General features: G+C 36.1%; 1 protein-coding gene and 1 non-coding gene across 6 annotated transcripts in view; one reads left to right on the top strand and one right to left on the bottom strand.

The window, feature by feature from the left end:
• Positions 1-20,706, top strand: part of Ube3a (ubiquitin protein ligase E3A) — a 97,255-nt gene that overhangs the window by 39,553 nt on the left and 36,996 nt on the right. The window lies entirely within an intron of this gene.
• Positions 2,771-2,959, bottom strand: LOC141419364 (U2 spliceosomal RNA). Its single transcript, XR_012444140.1, has one exon. It is a non-coding gene; the product is annotated as a U2 spliceosomal RNA (small nuclear RNA).

A 20,706-nucleotide genomic window follows, 5' to 3' on the forward strand; every position in this document is an offset into this window, starting at 1 on the left:
TGTCTTACAGGTTTTTTGTTTGTTTGTTTGTTTTTTTGTCATCTCATTCTTCAGCCAAAGCCTCAGAAGCCTCCTTAATTTCTCTTTTTCTAATGTACTTCAATAATTAAATCCTGTAGCTTCCACCTTGAAAATATCCATAATTCTGCCTCTTTTTACATTTCAAATTCTATTACCCTGAATAAAGCAATCATCCTTGGTCAAAAGAATGTAATTGTTTTATAATCGTCTTGCCTCTGGCCTGTAATCCCAGCTACTCTCAAGGTGGAGGTACGAGGATCTGTCTGAGGCTGGCATGGGCAAAATGGCAAGACCCTATCAAAAACAAACTAAAACAAAAATGTGAGGGTGTGGCTCAAGTGTTAGCAACTTGAGTCCCTGAATTCAATCCATAGTACTGTCAAAAAAAAAAAACCCAAAAGTCTTGCCCCTTACATTGTATTTTCTAGCAGCAGTCAGAGTAGTCTTTTAAAAATTGAAGTTAAACCATGTTTCCTTTCAAAGATTTCCCATTCTCAAAATAACACCTAAAAATCTACATGGCCCTGTATTAACTGGCTTCCTTTTACTTCTGTAACCTCTCTACTTTTCTTACTCATTCATCTCTGCACTTGCTTTATGCTCTTGCCCTTGTGTGTTTGTATTCTTAGGACTTTTGTCTGTGACCCTTCTTGGTGTTACCCACATGATTTCCTTCTTCATTTGTTTCAGAACTCTCAGATGATACCTTGCTAGAGATGCCTTCTCTGATCAACTTCGTCAAAGAATGGTCATGTTCCATCTTCTCTATTCCTCTTACCTTTTTGTATTTTTCTTGATACAATTTAGTGTTGTTGGACTTCTTTCATGTTGATTTCTTTGTTATGTTGCATTACTAGAATGGAAGCATAGAGACAGTAATGGGTAGTCAGTAAGTACTTATTTTATAAAGGAATAAAATAAATTTATGGAAAAACTTGTTTCTGCCTTTTTAATTCCCTTGGAGAAACACAGGAAGAAATTTTTAGCATCATTTTATGTGTAAATAAACTGAAATATTCATGGCCCATAGAATATGAAGGATAACATCTAACATCTTGAGTATTTGCTATATGGCTAGTCACGTTGCTCCTTTTAAAGGTGAGTCTTTTAGTCAGAGTAGGCTATGGAAATAGAGCTTGGATACTTTTAATTTATATATGACTTCTAATTTCAGCATATATTCATTTCTGTAAGCATTTATGGACCAAATAACATGTCAATACATACTCTGAAGTAAAAGAAATCCTCTTTCATTACATAGGTTCTCATGATTTTCTCCTCTGGATTTTATCATCTTACTCTTTTTCACTAGCTTGAACCTTTGTACATCCTTTACCCCCAATCTGTACTTCTGATATACCCAGGAAACTGGATGGTATTCTTACATGTTTCTCTTCAAGGTCAAATAACTAGAAAAAGAGGGTCAAGTCACACTGTTACTATCTAGACAATATCAGAGGAGAAACTGAAGAATCTTTATTGAGGCATTGCAATTTGTTAAGTTCTGAAGACACAGCAGTAATAAGTTACAGGGTTGTGTGCCTCAGAGAGCTTACCATGTAATACATAGGCAACTATGACAAGGTATAATAATGGAGTAATGGAGAAGGTACAGGAGCACAAAAGATGGATACCCAGTTATCTTGGAAGTGATAGCTAAGCTGCAACTTCGAGGATGATTGGGGATAAGTAAGGACCATTGTGATCCAGGCAAGAAGAATGAACACTTCTAAGACCTGGAGTTAGGAAAAACAACAGAGCAAGTTCACTGATCTGCCATTAATGAAATGTAGGGCCAGGTGATGGGAAGAGGTCTAAAAATAGTAATTATAAATAGAAATTCACAGCCAGATCATGAAAGACCTTGACAATGTGTTCTTGGTTTTTTTTTCCTGATAGATACAGGGAGTCAGTGAAAGGCATTGGTCACGGAAGTGACACAAGTCACAATATGTCCACTTTTCTACCACATGAAGCATGATACAAACCTATATCTTCTGTTTTTCCATATGAGGAAATACACTCATAGTTGAGGTTAGGGATGACTGAATGAATGTGCTTTTGTCTTGAGTCTTCTCAGAAAGCGGAATGATTAAAATCTGGGTATCCTGTTTAGCTTTAATCTAAAGAAAGGTTTTTAAAAATTAACATAACTCTTGAATTTTACTCATATCTAATTAGTCCCTCAGAAGATTTTAGGAAACATTAGTTGGGATAGTTTTCTTTAATACTTAGAGTTTGCTTGCTGTTAATGCAGGTCAGTCCAAAGGGGTCAATGAAAATAAAAGAAATGCTATTCTCCCAAAATAATTAAAACCATAACTTTTTGATCTTGCCTATCTATCCTTATTATGAGGATTAAATGACATAATGTATATAAGTCACTTTTTTTTTTTTCCTTTGGTGGTACTACAGTTTGAACTCAGTCTCACACTTGCTAGGTAATTATTGTACCATTTGAGTCACATCTCCCAGGCCTTTTTTGCTTTTATTTTTCAGCTAGGGTCCCGCACTGTTGCCCAAAGCCAGCCTTGGACCATAATCTTTCTACCTATGCCTCCTGTGTAGCTGGAATTACAGGCATGTACCATCACAACTGTCATGTACTAAATCTTGAAGAATGCTTTTTTTTTTAATTTTTATTTTTGTAGTGCCTGGGATGAAACTCAGGATCTTGCACAGGTGAGGCAAGTGATCCACCACCAAGCTGCATCCCTAGCCTTGTTCTTGTTTTACTTAACTCTTCCAGTGGGGGTGCACCATTACTTGGGGGGGTACTGTGATGACAGGTCGATGAAAGGGTGGATGGAACAGTGCCTATTCCATCTCCCTGCTCCAAAAATCCATTTCCTATATTGTCCTTGGATAGAGGAACATCAGATACTAAACTAATGAGCAGATACTGAACTTGATCTTAGCCAAAAAGCTGAGAAGCATTTTTTGTTCTTTTTTGGAGGGGGAGAGTATGGTCTTCCCTTGTGATACAGAATAGCCTCCAACTCATCCTTTTGCTTCATCCTCCTACCTCTGTCTGGGGTTACAGAATGTGCCACCATACCTGTCCCTTGTACTTTTGTTAGTATCTCAGCTTTTGGCTGTACTTTCTACCCTGTTGCCTGTACCAGAACCTTAGGCATTATCTTTAGCTCTTCCTGCTTATGTATGAACTACTTTTAAGTACTTCTTATTAATTTCCTCCTCTTCATTCTTGCTACTGCTGCTGCATTCTTTGCTGGTAACTTCTATAGTACTCATGACCTAACTGGATTGCCTGCCTCCTGCTTTGCCCACTTTGGTCCCAGTTTAGCAAATGAAATTACTATTAAGTCAAATTCAGTTAGTCATTTATTTGCTTAAAACCCATTAGTGACTACCTGCATTGGTTCTTAACCAGTGGGTTATGGAGCTTGCGAAGTTTCTGGCACGATGAACTACTGTGCATTTTATGGGGAAAAGGTCATTAACTTTTACTCCACTGTTGGCAAAAGTTAATAACTTTGCCTTACAAAGTTTCCCATGACCTGGCTTCTCCCTGTCTGTCTATTTTCTTATTAGTTGAGCTTTTCTTGAGTTTTAGGTTCCTCAACTGCTTGCAGTTGTCTTGCCTCATTCTTTATTCACACATTTTCCTGTATCTGAAACATTCTTCCTACTCTTTGTGTCATCAGCTCCAAGACATCTTTTGTGGTTCATCTCTGGGAATTGGTTCTCTTTATATTGGTATACCTCTTTAGGCATGCCTGTGACATTACAATCATATGGCTTTTTCTTTTAAACATTTAGCTCCTTATGAAGTTCATTTCACCTAACCTGAGGACCTGGAATAGTAGTAGATTCTCAAACAGAATTTGATCTTTACCAAGTACATATTTGGAAGTCATTTGGTTATGAAACCTTTAAAGAAGATGAAACTGTCCAAAGAGAAATTTAAAAGAAAAAGTTCCTAATGGTGGATCCCTGGGACTTACATAGATTTCTAGATTCGAAAGAGAAATCTCTGAAATAGCCAGAGAGAACAGAATAAACCAGGAAAATGTCATAGAAACCCAGTCAGTAATTAAAAAAAAAAAATCAAGTAAAAGAAGTAGTGAAACATGATAACTTTTCCAGGACAGAAGCTAGGTTGTAGGGGATGTGAGGCCTCGGGCTATTCCTTTCCCACATCCTGTTATTCTTGCCCAGTGATGCTTTGAAGTGTTTCTGCTTTTCTTTTAGAAAAAAAAATCCTGCTTCTTTGAAGTTTATGCCCTGGTTGGTCATTCTTTATCTATCTTAATTGTCTAGGGAGCTCACAGTAACTTCTCAGTTTTTGGAGATTGATACCTGAACTTGTGTTCTTTATTAACTTTAAAACTCTGCTGTCATCTGTGTTTATGTCTGTCATGCCAGGTTGCCAACAATTTTATTTGCAATAAGCTTCGCTTGTGCTTCACTGCTATTTCTCATACCCATGGGCATGCAACCTGATACTTTTACAAACCCTTAAACTTTAATGAAAATGTCTTCTTTAGATTTCAGTCTTTGGGTGTTTCTCATTTTCTTAAAATTGTCTTCTGCTATTTCATCTTTTCCTTTTTTTGAGAGATGTCCTGGGCCGTGTACTGTTTTCCATCTATAATCCTGTAGTTCCTGACATGTACTGTTCAGCCCAAAAAGACTAAATAAGTAATATTTTTTCATATGTCTCTTCTCCAGGGTGCAGTATACATATAATAAATTAGGAGAAACCAGGTTTTCATCTGTTTATTTATGCAAGAGGCAAAGAAAGTTTGAATATCTTTTGAAGAAAATTAAGTAAATAAAATTTACCATATTAATAATGATTTTTAACATACAGTACAGTAGTGTTAACCATACATTGTGCAGGCATCTAGAACCGAAAACCTGCATCCCTTGAACAACAACTTCTTCTACCTTTTTCTTTGTGGGATGAAATAGCGTCCCCTCTGCCTCTCTCTACCTTCTAAGAGTGATGGTAGAGAATCAATATGATTTTTGCCTTAAATGTTTGGTAGAGTTTACCATGGAACCCATCTGGGTATGGTGCTTTCTGTATCAGAGTGTTACTAATTATTGGCTCAGTTTCTTTAAGAGATAACTAAATCCTTATTAAGATAATTTCTTCTTTTCTTACCGTACTGGGGCTTAATCCCAGAGCTTTCTGTATGCTTGTCAAGTACTCTACCATTGTGTAACACCTCCAGCCCCTATCTGTTTTTTTTTTCATTTTTCTTTTATTATTCATATGTGCATACAAGGCTTGGGTCATTTCTCCCCCCTGCCCCCGCCCCCTCCCTTACCACCCACTCCACCCCCTCCCTCTCCCCCCCCCTCAATACCCAGCAGAAACTATTTTGCCCTTATTTCTAATTTTGTTGTAGAGAGAGTATAAGCAATAATAGGAAGGAACAAGGGTTTTTGCTGGTTGAGATAAGGATAGCTATACAGGGCATTGACTCACATTGATTTCCTGTGCGTGGGTGTTACCTTCTGGGTTAATTCTTTTTGATCTAACCTTTTCTCTAGTTCCTGGTCCCCTTTTCCTATTGGCCTCAGTTGCTTTTAAGGTATCTGCTTTAGTTTCTCTGCGTTAAGGGCAACAAATGCTAGCTAGTTTTTTAGGTGTCTTACCTATCCTCACCCCTCCCTTGTTAACCAGGTTTTGATTTTGTCTTTTGAGGAATTTTTCCCATTTCATTTAGGTTATCAGATTTGTGGATTTAAAGTTATTTATTGCATTCCTCGATTAACCTTTTAATGTTCATGAGATCTATTGAGAGGTCTCCTCTCTCATTTTCTGATATTAATAATTTGTGTTCTTTTTCTCTTTTTCTGAGCCTTGCTAGAGGTTTACTGCTTTTTTGAGCTTTCAAACCACCAGCCTTTGGTTTCTTACGGATTGATACTTTATTTATAATTTCATTAATTTCTTACTCTAATTTGTATTTTCTTCTACTTGATTTAAAAATCGTTTTTTCTGGTTTCTTTAGGTGCTCACCTAGATGGTTGATTTTAGATGTTCTTTTCCAGTATATGCATTGATCTTCTAACTTTCCCTTTAAGTACTGATTTCACTGCATTCTACAGTTTTGATAAGTTGAGTTTATTCTTTCATTTAGTGCAAGTGGTTTTGAATTAGTTGTGTGGAAGAATGTTTTTTGGTCTCCAGATATTTTGTAGTATTTTAGGTGTTTTGCTGTCAGTGATTTCTTGTTTAATTCCAATATGGTCTTGGAGCAAACATTGTATGATTTTCTTTTCTTTTAAATTTATTAGTGTTTGTTTTATGGCTCAGAATGTAGTTTCAGTGAATGTTCCTTGTGAACTTGAGAAGACTGAGTAATTTGTCATTGTTTGATGAAGTGGTCTATAAATGTGAACTAGATCTAGTTGACTAATCTTATTGGATTCAACTATGTTTTTACTGGTTTGCTGCTCCCTGTATCTGTTTCGTAGGTATACCCCTGGTAGAGGGGTGTTGAAATCTCCAACTATTAGTGCATTCATCTATTTCTCCTTGTAGTTCTAACAGTTTGCTGTCTGAAATTAAGGTAGTAATCCCTGTTTTCTTTTGACTAGTTGTCTTTCTCCATGCTAGTACTTTTAATCTATGTCATATTTAAAGTAGGTTCCTTATAAACAACATAGTTCGGTTTATATTTAGGTCCAGTCTAATAACCTGTGTCTTTAAATTGGTAGATTTAGATCATTGATATCAATTGTGTTTATTAATATAGTTGGATTAAACTATACCATATTATTCAGTCAGTAGTCTTTTTCTTACAGAATTTGATCTCCCCTTGCTATTATACATTTTATTTTTTCCATTGGTGTATATTAAATTATGCATAGTTAGGGATTTCATATTGAAATTTCCATACGTGCATATAATGTACTTTGATCATATAATTCCCCCACATTTCCCTTTCCACCTCCTGAATAGTTCCCCTACTACTTTCATGACTAGCTAGTTTCCCCCAGCTTCCATAAATGAGAGAAAAACATGTATTACTTGTCTTTGTGGAACTGGCTTATTTTACTTACCCATTTTCTAACAAATGACAAAATTTCATTCTTGGGATGGCTGAATAAACTTCATTATGTATGTACACTTTTTTTTATTCATGCATCTGTTGATGGATACATAGGCTGATTCCATTATTTTGCTATTGTGAGTGGTACTATGGTAAACATGGACATACAGGTGACTGCAGTAAACTGATTTTCTTTTGGGTATCTACCTAAAAGTGGTGTGGCTTGACTCTAAGGGAATCTGTTTTTAATTTTTTGAGGAATCTCTGTACTGATTTCCAAGGTGACTAGACTAATGTACATTCCCACCAGCAGTAAATAAGAGTTCCTTACTGCCCCCATCCTATAACATTTGTCATTATGTATTTCGTTTTTTGGTGATAGCCATTCTGACTATGGTGAAGCGGGTTGTCAGTGTTGTTGCTTTTGGTGGTACTGGTGTTTGTTTGAACTCAGGGCCTCACACTTACTAGGCTGGTACTCTACCTACCTGAGCCACTCTGCTAGCCCTGTTTTGAGTTGTATATTTTTGAGATAGTTTTTTGCCAACTATTTGCTTGGGCTGGCTTCAAACCCCAATCCTCCTTTTTTTTTGCCTCTGCAATAGCTATAATTACAGGCATGAAATACTGGCACCTGGCTGGCTGCCAGTGTAGTTTTAATTTGTATTTCCCTTATAGGTGAGGATATTGAATATTTTTTCATCTACTTATTGGCTTTGTTTTTTTGTGTTTTTTTTTTTTTTTTGGTGGTACTGGGGCTTGAACTCAGCAGGGTCTTCACCTTGAGCCACTCCACCAGCACTATTTTTGTGAAGGGTTTTTCAACATAGGTCTTGCAAACTATTTGCCTGGATTGGCTTCGAACCGCGATCCTCCTGATCTCTGCCTCCCGAATGGCTAGGATTATAGACATGAGCCATCAGTGCCTTCTTGGCTTATTGTACTTCTTCATTTGGAAAATGTTCAGTCCATTTGCCCATGTACTGATAGCATTATTTATTTTGATGCTTAATTTTTTTGAGCTCTTTATATGTTGTAATTATTAATCTGCCGTTGGATGAATAGTGGACAAAATTTTAGTCTGTCTTTTGATTCTGTTGATTGTTTTGCTGTGTAGAAGCCTTTTAATTTCATACAATTTCACTTATCAATTCTTGATTTTATTTCCTGAGTGATCAAGTCCTTGCCTATCTCTGTATCTTGCAAATGACAGCATTTCATTATTTTCTGTGACTGAATAGTATTCTGTTGGGTATATGGCACTCCATATTCATCTGTTGATGGACATTTCGGTTGTGGGTTGTCCATTTCTTGGCTATGGTAAATAATGTGGAATAAACAAGTGAATGCTAATGTCTCTTTGGCATACTGGTTTTATTTTCTTGAAGTATATACCCAGGAGTGGGATTGCTGAATCATATGGTAGTTCTAATTTTAGCTTTTTTGAAGACCCTCCATACATTTTTCCATAATTGCTGTGTCATTGTATATTCCCATTACCAGTGTCTAAGGGTTCCCTGTTTTTCCATATCCTAGTTAACTTTTGTATTTTTCATAATAGCGTTCTAACTGGATTGAAGTGGTACTTCACTGTAGTTTGTTTTGTTTTGTTTTTTATTGTCTTCACTATAGTTTTGATCATTGGTGACATTGAGTGTTTTGTTTTGAAATATACTTATTGGACATTTGTATGTTTTCTTTTGAGAAATACCTATTATTTTTGTTTCTTTTACTCGTATGTGCATACAATGTTTGTATCATTTCTCCCTCTCTTTCCCCTGCCCCCGAGAAATATCTGTTTTGATGGCTCCCATTTTTTCCCTCTTTAAGTTTTTAATTCATTTTGCTTGATTTTTATTTGTAGTAACAGGACTGGGGTCTGCTTTTGCTCTTCTGCATGTGGATATCCTATTTTCCCAGTACATTTTATTATAGAGATTGTCTATATTCTCAATACATGTTCTTGTACTTTTTGCTGAAGATTAGTTGGCTGTACATATGTGACTTTTTTCTAGGCTGTATTCTGTTCCGTTGTTCTATGTTTCTGTTTTTTATGGCAATACCCTGTTGTTTCAATTACTGTAGCTTTGTAGTCTTATTTTGAAGTTATGTAGTGTGGTGGTCTTTTTTACTCAAAATTGCTTTGGTGGTTTGGCTGGGGTTTTTTTTTGTTGTTGTTGTTCTTTTAAATCCATATGAATATTAGCATTGGCCTCTTCTAGTTCTGTGTATAGTGTCATTGATATTTTGATAGAGTACATAGAATATGTAGATTGCTTTGGACATTTTAAGTATTATTCCAATATTTGAACATGGGTATTTCTACTTATTTGTGTCTTCAGTTTATTTCATTAGTGTTTTCTTGTTTTCAATGTGGAGATCTTTCCCCTGCTTGGTTACATTTATTTATAAATGCTCTAATTTTTCCATTGCTGCTTTAAATGGTTTTTTGTCTTTGATTTCTTTTTCATCTACTTCATTGCTAAGTATATGGAACCAGTAATGGTTTTTGCACATTGATTTTGTATTCTACAAATTTACTGAATTTGATTATTTCTAACAGTGTTTGATGAGGTCTTAAGTTTACTTGATGTAGTTTTTTTGGTTGGCAGTTACTTTCTTGAAATAGGTCATTCCATGTTTTCCTAGCTTTTGGGTTTCTGCTGAGAAGTCTGATGTGATTGTGATTTGTTTTTTCTTTTTTCAGTAGTGTAACATTTTTCTCTTGTAGCTTTCAGTGTCCTGACTTTGTTCTCTAGATTTAGCATTTTAACTGTAATGTCTGTAGAGAAGCTCTACTGACAAGCTCTTTGCTTGTTCAGTCTGTTGAGGATTTGAAATGCCTCTTGTACTCCAATATCCTTATCTTTCCCTAGCTTGGGAAATTTTCTGCCTTAGTTTCATTGAATAGGTTTTATATGGTTTTAGTTTGTATCTCAGCTCTGTTTTGAACCTCATGGATTCCTAGGCTTTGTCTCTTTTTCGAGTCTCCAAGTTCTTGAAGGCTGTGTTCATACCTGCTTATTTTTTGTTTTCTTTGTTGCTGAGTTTAGTATTTTCTTGAGCTTGATTTCAATCCCTGATATTCTGTCTTCTTCTTGGTGTAGTCGTTGGTGATGCTTTCCAGTGCGGTTTTAATTTTAATAAATTCAATAAACTGTAGTTTTCTGGGTTCAACATTGTTGCTGAACTTCTTATCCATGTTACTTGCTTTGTTACCTCGTCTGGAGTTTACTTCCTTACTTCACTCAGTTATTGGTTTGACTCCTCATTGACTTATTTATTATTTTTATAAGCAGACTTTTTGACTGGCATTTCAGCCATTTTAGTATGTCTTGATTCAGTTTTTGGGGAGTTAACTTTTGGAGGAATTATATTATCTTGATTGTTATATTTTTCATGTTTCTACATTGCCAGTTACATATCTTTTGGGATTGATGATGTATTTAATAACTCACTCATTCATTCATTTTTTTCCTGTATGCTCAGTGAAGAGTCTTCTCTTGGGGCCACAATTCTTACTATTACGTAAAATACAGAAAGCAGGCAGCAGTAACAAAAACAATTTGGATGAATTATACCCACAACATATTTGGAACTAGAGTAGCTATAGGACATACTAGTAGTTTAAAAATTATTAGATGTGGAGGTTTTAATAAGTCCTAAAAAGAAGGGTGATGGAGAAAGGAGAGAAGATCAAAATAGCAAAGGGGAACATGGAGTGGAGATATAGGAAATACTAGAATAATGGTGAGTGAAAATAGGCTAATAAGTAGAGCAAATGCAAAATGGTCAAAAGAGAAAAAAATGGAAAAGAATAAAAATGACTACAACAAAGCAGCAACAACCTTAAAAAACAAAAATGTAGACAAATACCAGTCAGTATTTCTCCCTTGATGAGGAAAAGAGTGTGGACCCCCCACCCCACCCCACCTATCTTTTCAATTTCTTTTGTTGATAGGCAGCTTTTTGTTTTTGTTTTATTTTCTGAACTTACAACAAGTCAGAGCAATGGAGGGCTTTTTTGCAGACTGAGCTTTGACTTGCTTTTTCTGCTAGGTTGAATTCAGGAATGTGTTTAAATATAATGAAGCCTTTTGATGCAGGGAGTTCAGTGGAGGTCCTCAAACTGTTGGTGCCATTTGAGCTGGAGGAATTCCCAGGTTGATTCCTAAGCATTGCCTACTGTCCACCAATTCTTTTGTACCTCTGGAAATATGCAAAGCAGTCAAGAGAAAGCTATTTGCTTGTCCAGGTTGGCAAGGCAGTGGACTGTAATTGATCACATTATCTTAGCCTCACAATTCTCTGTCTTAGCATTCTGGTTTATATTCTTCAGCAGACAGCTGGATTCTCTCTTCTTACTGGAGTTCAGTTTGTGTTGTAGCTCCAGCACTGTTGTTTTGGTGTTTTAGTCCTTGGCTCTGTAGCTAGGCTCCAGCTGGCATTTTTCACTCATGTAGATTGTGTTGATAAATCTGAGACCAAGTTACACCCAGTTTTCTAGGTTCACACCTAATTCTCAGGGTGGTTGTACACTTTGGCAATAAAGAATGGAAGTCTTTGGGGTTTGGAAATACAAGAAAAAACCAAAACAAAACAAAGCAAAAGTAAAAAGGTGAGCAGAGTCTACTGCTCTCCCAAGCTAAGAAGCTTGGCAATTGCTTCCTGTGCAATGATTCCCCCCACTTGAACCAGTAAGTGAGCTAGGAAGTTTAATGGGCTCATCTACTCGTGTCTGCTTATTGCATTGTATGTCAACCTCCTGCCTTAAATTGTTTTTTTTTTGTATACCTCCTGGTGTGTACCTGTTCATCTTCCTGAGACTTGTCTTTTCTTTTTTTCTTGTTACTCCACTGACAGATGTTCTTCCCCTTCTCTTATGTTTGCAGTGTACTGTGTTAGGGTTTGTTGTTTCTTTTAAAATTGAAAGATCAGTATTACTGCATTTTATCTAGTTAATAACTACTTGCTGTTGCCCCCTAGCCTTTTCTTGTCACTGTGCTCTCCCTGAGCCCACACATCTTAGAATAGTGGAGACACAGGAAAGTACTGGGTGTCTGTGTTCTACCTTATTAATCTCTACCACCAGTGAATTTTATACTTTTGTGTGTTCATAATAGATAGTAGTTCTCTCCTTTTCCTTCTTTGTAGGGCTCTTTTTGTTGTCATTTTTTGTTTTGTTTTATTTTTGGTGGTACTAGGGTTTGAACTTGGTCTTGTAAAGTTTGTTAGGTAAACATTCTGTCACTTGAGCCTTGCTTCTAGCTCTTTGGGTTTTCAGGTTTTGTTTTTTGTTTACATATGGTCTTACCATTTTGTCTGGACAGCCATTCAACTGTTCTCTCATGCAGCTGGGACCACAAAGGTATCATGTCTGGCTTATTGGTTGAGATGGAGTCTTGGCAACTTTTGCAGGAGCTGGCCTTAAAGCACAATACTTCTGACCTCCAGTTCTCAAGAAGCTGGAATTATAGTTGTGAGGTGCCACACCCAGCCCTAGCATTCTCTTAATCATTTCTTTTAGGGCTGGTCTAGGGAGATGAATTCTGCCATTTTTTTGCTTGTCTTAGAGTTTATTTCTGTATGTAATAATGTTTGCTAGATGGCTCCTCCCCCCCTTTTTTTCCTTTCAGAACTAAACGTTTCATTCCATTCCCTCCTGACTTGTACTGTTTCTCCTGAGAAATCTGCTGTTAGTCTAATGAAGATTCCCTCATACATTTCTTGACATTTTTCTCTTGCTGCTTTCAGAATTCTCTCATTGCCTTTTTCCTTTTACTGCTTTCTTATAATGTGCTTTAGAAGAGGACTTTGGGATTGAATACAGTTGGCTTCTTTGAACTTCATGGATCTGGGTGTCCATTTATCTCCCATGATTTGGGAAGTTTACAGCTAACATTTCATTAACTGTGCTTTCTGGGCTTTTCATCTCATCTCCCTCAGAAGTACCATAATACAAATAAGGTCCTATAGGTCCCATTGGTTTTCTTACTCTTTGGTCTTTTTTTCCTTGTTCTCCTTCTGATTGGGTAATTCAAAAGACTTTTTTTCAAGTTCAGAAAATCTTTCCTCTGTTTGATTTAGTCTGTTGTCATTTCAAATTATAGTTTTTAATTTCATTCATAGAATTCTTCAGGTGTAAGATTTTTTTTGGTTCTTTCTTATGTCTCTGTTGCATTTCTCATTTGGATCTATTTTTTTTTTCCTCTGATCTCTTGTTGGTCCTTGTATTTCACTGAGCTTCCTTGAGATGATTATTTTGAAGTCCTTTTCAAGTAGCAGGTTGTAAATTTCCTTTTCTTGGGGAGTATTTCTGTTGTCTGGGTGCCATTTCCTTTTTTATGCTGATACCTGTTCATCTAGTGTAGTAATTGTATTTTCCATTTTTATGATTTTATGATTCTCTTAATGAAGGCTGCAGGCATCTGCAGCTGCGGTGAATACCGTCGGCAGTCTTCAGCTTACCCTTTCTTGTAAGGAGAAGTCTGTCTTGGCTCTGAGCAGATCTGGGAGGGACGCATTGTTAGGCAGTATGCCTCACTCTCCTGCAGTGCCCTCCAGAATTTCCACGCTCCCCTGGGATCTCCCCACTTTCTTACTACTTCCAGCATACTTCCTCAGTCATTCCAGTTGGAATGTAGTTTTTTGTTCCTTTTTTTGGGTGGTGGGAATGACAGGCAACTCTGTTTGGCCATCTTGCTGATGTCACCCCTCTTTTTCTTGCATATTGTTTACTTAATTTATTAGAACCCTTACCATACTAATCATAGTTGGTTTAAATGTGCAGCTTGTTAATTTTGTATATTTACCATGTTTGTATCTGATGACTGCTCTGACTCTTCAAACTTTTCTTTTCCTTTTATTCTGCCTTATAATTTTTTTTGATAGTGGGACATGATGTACTGGATAAGAAGCACTCCTGTAAATGACCCTTTTGTAATGTGTGGTAGAGCATTCTATATCTCTGATTCCATGCAAGTCTTTTAGTGACCCGGTGTTTTGGATGAGGGAATTTCCCAAGTGTTTCTCAGTCTTATCCCCTCATCTTGTCCCCTTAGGTAGAAAAAGATGAATACAGTGGCCTGGAGTTTCTATTTCCTCGCCTCTAAGTTAGTTAGGTTTTGATACAATTCCAGTAGATAAATTAGTTAAAAGCAGCATAATCTGGTGTATTTTGAAATTGTTCTTTTTCACCTCACTGTCTGAGAGGTTTTGGAGGTTTTTCTCCATATTCCTGGAGGTAAAACATACCATTGTGGAGTTCCCCCTACAACTAGGTCTCCTGGAGTTTTTTGTTTTATTTTAGCTCTCAGAATTGTTCACAGTGGGTCTGTATTAATTCACCAATAGCAGCTGAGGTTTTTCTGTTTCCGCACTGCTGCTTATCTTGGTACTTTCTGCTTATAGGTTTTTTTTTTTTTTTTGGGCTCAGATAAATTTTGATTCTCTGTTTTTCCCATGTCCATCTGTTCTGATTTTGTGGACATTTGCTCTGTGACCTCACTTCTCTTACAGTTGTAAGATTTAAGTGTTTCAGTTTGTCAGTTTTTGCTTATTGTTAGGAGAGTGGTGAGTTCTAGGCTCTTTACATATGAAAGCAGAAGCCATTCTATTTTTAATTTTTGAAGATACTTTATTATAGTTTTTCCTGGTGTCCTTTGTCATTTACATTCCCTCCAGCAGTACATAAGGGCTCTAATTTCTCCATATCTTCACAAGTAGTTGCTGTTTTGCTTCTTTGATATTGGTCATCCTTCACATCCTTCATTTGTGTGAAGGGTATGTCTTGTTTTGCCTTGCATTTCCCTAATGATTCATGACTTGAACATTTACCCTATTGGCCAAAATGGCTTCTGATCCTTTACCCATTTTATAACTAGATCTTTTGGGTTTTTGATTGCTAAGTTGTAGTAGTTCTTCATATATTCTGGATATTAACCACTTAGTAGATAGATGGTATAGGAATAATTTCATTTTGCAGGTTGTCTTTTTATTTTGTTGGTTTTCTTTGCTGTGCAAAAAGTTCTAGTTTTATTGTCACCCCAGTTCTATTTGTGTTTTTGGTTACCTGTGCTTTTTTTTATCATACTCAAAAAAGCACTGTCAAGTAATGTCATGAAACTTCTTTGTTTTCTTCTAGAAATTTTAGTTTGAAGTCTTAGGTTTAGTTTTATAATCAATTTTGAATTAGTGTTTTTAATATGATGTAAGGTAAGCGTCCAATTTCATTATTTTCCATGAGGTATACAGTTTTCCTAGTACAGTTTGTCAAAAGAGCCTGTCTTTCCCCCATGTGTAACCTTAGCATCTTTGTTGAAAATTTTTGATCAGTTCAAGAGTTTACTAGGCTTTGTACTGTGTTCCATTGCTCTATAATGTTTGTTTTTATGCAATAATCATACTGTTTTGAGTGCTGTAACTTTGTAAAATGTTTTGAAATCATGTAATGTGAGGCCTCTAGGTTTGTTTTTCTCCAATAGTGTTCTGTCTTTTCAAGGTCTTTGATATTCTATGTGAATTTAAGGTGTTTTTTTTTCCGTATTTCTATAAAAATATGATTCCGTATTTTTATAGATCGTATTGAATCTATAGATTATTTTGGCTTTGGGTAGTATTGCCACCTTAGAATAATAAGTCTTCCAATTTATATTTTCTTGTACTCTATCACTTGAGCTGTATGGCCTTTCACCCCTCTTTTTTGCTTTAGTTATTTTTTAGGTAGGGTCTTGCTTTTTCATCAGGGGCTAGCCTCAGACTATGATCCTCCTGATCTCTACCTCAGGGGTAGCTGATGTTACAGGCATGAGCAACCATGCAAGGCCAGCAACTGTTTTTTATATGTTAAGTTTTGTATCCTGCAACAGTTTGTGATTTCATTACTTATTCTGAGTTTTGTTTTGTTTTTCTCTCATCCTTGCCCAATTGCTCTGGTTGAACTTCTGGTACTGTGTTGATTAGAAATGGTAAGAGTGGGTATCCTATCCTTGTCTTAACTAGTGGTCTCAGAGGGAAACTCGTTAATAAAGTTTTCACCATTTAGTATGATAGCTGTTGGCTTTCCACATTGTAGCCTTTATTTTGTTGAAGGAATGTCCCTCTTTTCTACTTTGAATGTTTTTATCTTGAAAGTATATTGAGTTTTATCGAATAATCTGCATCAGTTGAGATCATTTTGTGATTTTTTTTTTAACCCTTTAACCTGTTAATGCAGTATATGAAATTGATTGATTCTTGTATGTTGAGTAGTTCTTTAATTTCTTGAGTAAATTCCACATGGGGATTTATGAAGTATCGTCTTTTTAATGGATTGTTTTTATTACTTTGTTGGATTTTTTCCATTTATATTCATCAGGGATATTATTAGCCTGTTATCTTCTCTTTCTCTTTTTTTTTCCTCTTTCTACCCTCCCTCTCCCTTCTCTTCTCCAAGTTCTCGCTATGTAGCCAAGGCTAGCCTGGATTTCAAAATTCTCCTTTCTCAGCCCCCACAAGTACTAAAATTACAGAATTGGACTATCACTGAATTGGCCTGTAGTTTTCTTGTAGTAAATTTGTCTGGTTGATTACTCATTCAATTTATTTATGAATTACAGGTCCTTTTAGAGTTTTTATTTTTTTATGATTCATTTTAGGTTTTTTTGTGTCTAGAAGTTTATCCATTTCTTCAAGTTTATTAAAATTGTTCAGATATTATATTAGTCTCATACCCTTTTTATTTCTGTGGCAATTGTAATATCTCTTCTTTCTGAGTTTTTGCAAATTGTGTCTTTATTTCTTACCTAGCTAACAGTTTGTCAAATTTTGTTGAGTTTTTCAATAAACCAACTCTTGAGTTTGCCTTTTTCTATTTTTTTCTGTCCTTATTTTTTTATTATTCCCCTTCCTTCTGCTAGCTTTGGGTTTACCTTGTTTTTTTTATCCATTTAGGATTTTTCTCCCAACTATGAACTATGTATGGTACTTAAAAAAACAGGTTTTCATTTTTAAAGTTGAATTATGTTATGTAAATAGTGTTACAAGTTTGTTTTTACAACAAACACTTGGACATTGAGACTATAAATATGAATAAAATAGTTCTAAGGGTTATAGAATTGTTACTAATTGTTCTAATAAACTATTGATTTATATCCACCCCTTTTTTTTAAAAATGAAAAGTCTGTCGTGTTCTATACCTAGTGGGCCTTTTGGTGGTTTATGGTTACTAAATGGTTCATACTTGTAGGTTTCTATCTTGAGACTTAATAAACTCACTTGATCCTATTTTAACAGACTCTACCTTATACTGAATATAGCTATGTCAAGATAGCCCTTAGGTCTATTTTTATAAAGCCTAGAACTGTCTAGGCTGTCTAGGATATCATTGCTCACTTTTCAAGTTTTTACATTAAAAATAACTTTGGTGCAAGAAGTGGGAATGGTTTTTTGTCTTTGTTTTAGATTGTTTGAGACAGGGTTTTGTTGTGTACCCCAGGCTGTCTTCCAAATTCTAATCCTCCTATCTCACTGTCCTGAATACTAGGACATACCTGGTGGAACTTGAGTTATTAAAAAAAAGGCAACATCCCAGAAGGAACAAAATAGTCATTCACTTATGAGAAACCACTAACCAGTGGTTATTTGCCTTGCAGACTGATTATACAAGGCTTGGATCATTTCTGTTTCTTATCTGTCTTCTAAATTCCTCACATTTTCAATCTTCTTCACCAACAAACATTACACTGCTTAAGCCATATACTTCTAAATATTTCATTTTTTTTCCATCCCTATCTATTTTGTCATTGCTGTTTTAATTCTAATTTCATTTGTTGGCTCATTGTTCACTGTCTTGTCCTCACTTTTTGACAGCTGCTATTTGTTTGACTTCTTAGTGCTTGTATTTATTGCTTATATTCTGTCCTTTAATTCGCTTTAAGATCTTTGTCAGTTTCTGCCTCCAATGTCAGTGGCAGCCATTTCAGTGGTTCTCATCCTCATGGCTTGCCATTTATAGGAGGGCATTAAATGTACCTTTCTGTTATGTATCTTCTTGATGGGTAAATTAAGTTGCTGTATACAGTTATAGTCAGCTTGTAACTATCGATTTTATTGTAATTTCTTTAAGTAAGTAGTACTAGACTGTTCTAAAAGCCAAATTATAGAGTGGCAGATATGTTATGGAAACAGCCAAGATGCCCCAGCACTGACGAATGGATTAAGAAAATGTGGTATCTATACACAATGGAATTTTATGCAGCCATGAAGAAGAACGAAATGTTATCATTCGCTGGTAAATGGATGGAATTGGAGAACATCATTCTGAGTAAGGTTAGCCTGGCTCAAAAAACCAAAAATCGTATGTTCTCCCTCATATGCGGACATTAGATCAAGGGCAAACACAACAAGGGGATTGGACTATGAGCACATGATAAAAGCGAGAGCACACAAGGGAGGGGTGAGGATAGGTAAGACACCTAAAAAACTAGCTAGCATTTGTTGCCCTTAACGCAGAGAAACTAAAGCAGATACCTTAAAGCAACTGAGGCCAATAGGAAAAGGGGAACAGGTACTAGAGAAAAGGTTAGATCAAAAAGAATTAACCTAGAAGGTAACACCCACGCACAGGAAATCAATGTGAGTCAATGCCCTGTATAGCTATCCTTATCTCAACCAGCAAAACCCCTTGTTCCTTCCTATTATTGCTTATACTCTCTCTACAACAAAATTAGAGATAAGGGCAAAATAGTTTCTGCTGGGTATTGGGGGGGAGCGGGAGGGGGTGGAGTGGATGGTAAGGGAGGGGGCGGGGGAGGGGGGAGAAATGAACCAAGCCTTGTATGCACATATGAATAATAAAAGAAAAATGAAAAAAAAAACCAAATTATAGAGTGGCAGATATGGAATCAGTGCCATTGATGACACTGAGGTTATTTTTCCTTTTTCTGCCACTCTGGAAACCATTCTTGTCTACTACCTGATATGCTTTCTAGAAAGTTGCAGTGTGTTAATAGTGTTTTCCTCTCTACATTTTATTGTAAAACTTTCCAAGCACACAGCAAAACAATTTACAGCTGACACCCATAAGGGCCTGCTACCCAGAAGATACTGCTATTAATAGTTACTTTATTTCTGTGTTTTGTTGCTGGGTGCAGTAGCTCTCTCCTGTAACCCCAAGTTATGTGGGAAGTGAAGATTTAGGGTCTCTGTTCAAAGCCAGCTGGGGCAAAACAGTTAGGGTGATCCCATCTCAATCAATAAGCCAGGTGTGTTGTTGCGGGATCCCAGCTACCAGAATGCTATACCTAGGAGAATCGAAGTCCGAGGCTAGCCCTGGGCAAGTAAACACTAGGTTCTAGCTGAAAAATAATTTCAGTTAAAAAAAAGAAAAAAGGGTGTTGGGAGACTTGCCATACATGGTTCAAGTGGTAAAATGCCTGTCTAGCAAGCATGAGATCCTGAGTTTAAACCCCAGTACTGCCAACTTTTTTAATGTTGCTTTATCCCACATCTATCCTTTTATTACTTATCCTTCTTATGTTCTTATGCATTTCACAGTAAATTGCTGACATCACATTTTTCAAGGTGAAACTATTTTTTATGAAGACCGCTGTCAAGTTGTTCCAGATTTGAGCATTAATAGAATTTTAGTTTGAGGACAGCCTCACTCATTCAATTACAGAAATTAAATAAATAAACAAATGAAAAATATTGCCTGATTTAAATGGATAAGTGTTTTCAACTGTCTTATCTTTTAGCACTTTCAGTGGAAGGTCTCAGTCTTCATTATTTATGAAATAAGAAAGGCATCTTGTATATTGTAAAGTATATTGTCTTTTGATTTGTAAGCAAAGTTGTTGTAATGAGAGGAAACTATAGAAAGCAAGTTAGAGCTCCCCTTTGGGGGAGTTTTGTTTGTGAATGGCAGGTAAGGTTTCACAAGTGGGACTGTATCAAGTAAATGCCTCACGTCATTTCCTTCCTTTTTCTTTTCTGCTGCTGCTTTTCACCTTCTTGTCTTTTCCTCACATTTAACTTCCCTTTCTCTCTCCTTCCTTTTCTTTAGTAATTCATAGAGAAAGGCATACATTTTATTGCATTTATTTGCTGAGGAGAAAAGTGAAAAGCCAAATGATTAGATGAAAGGGTCATTGGAGAGCAACTCTTCAAGAGTGTGCAAAACTTTTTGTGAAATGCCATGTTGTATTTATTTTAGGCTTTCCAGGCTGCACCGTCTCTGTTAAAAACTATTGAACCTTGCTGTTAATACTGTGAAAGCAGCTATAGCCTATATGTAAGTGAATGAGATTAGCTATGTTCTAACAAACATTACAGACACCAAAAATTGAATTTCATACAGTTTTACATGGCAGAACACAAAATATTCTCACACCCTTTTTTTTTTTTTAACCGCTTAACAATGCAAAATACTATAAGCTTGTGAGCTGTGAAAAACAGGTGGTGGGATGAGTTTTGGCTGAGGAATTAGATTTGATGACTCCTGCTGTCAGGGATTCACCTTGATAGTCATAATAGTATACAGCTTTCCAATTTAGAGGCCTTTTATATGCCCTAAATTAGATGTACTGAGATAATTCAAGTTGTTATTGGAGTAAAACAAACAAACAAATTAATAATGGTCTTTTCTACCAGTATCGAGGTTCTGGCTTGATCT

Source organism: Castor canadensis, chromosome 19, assembly GCF_047511655.1.
Source record: "Castor canadensis chromosome 19, mCasCan1.hap1v2, whole genome shotgun sequence".
NCBI lineage: Eukaryota > Metazoa > Chordata > Mammalia > Rodentia > Castoridae > Castor > Castor canadensis.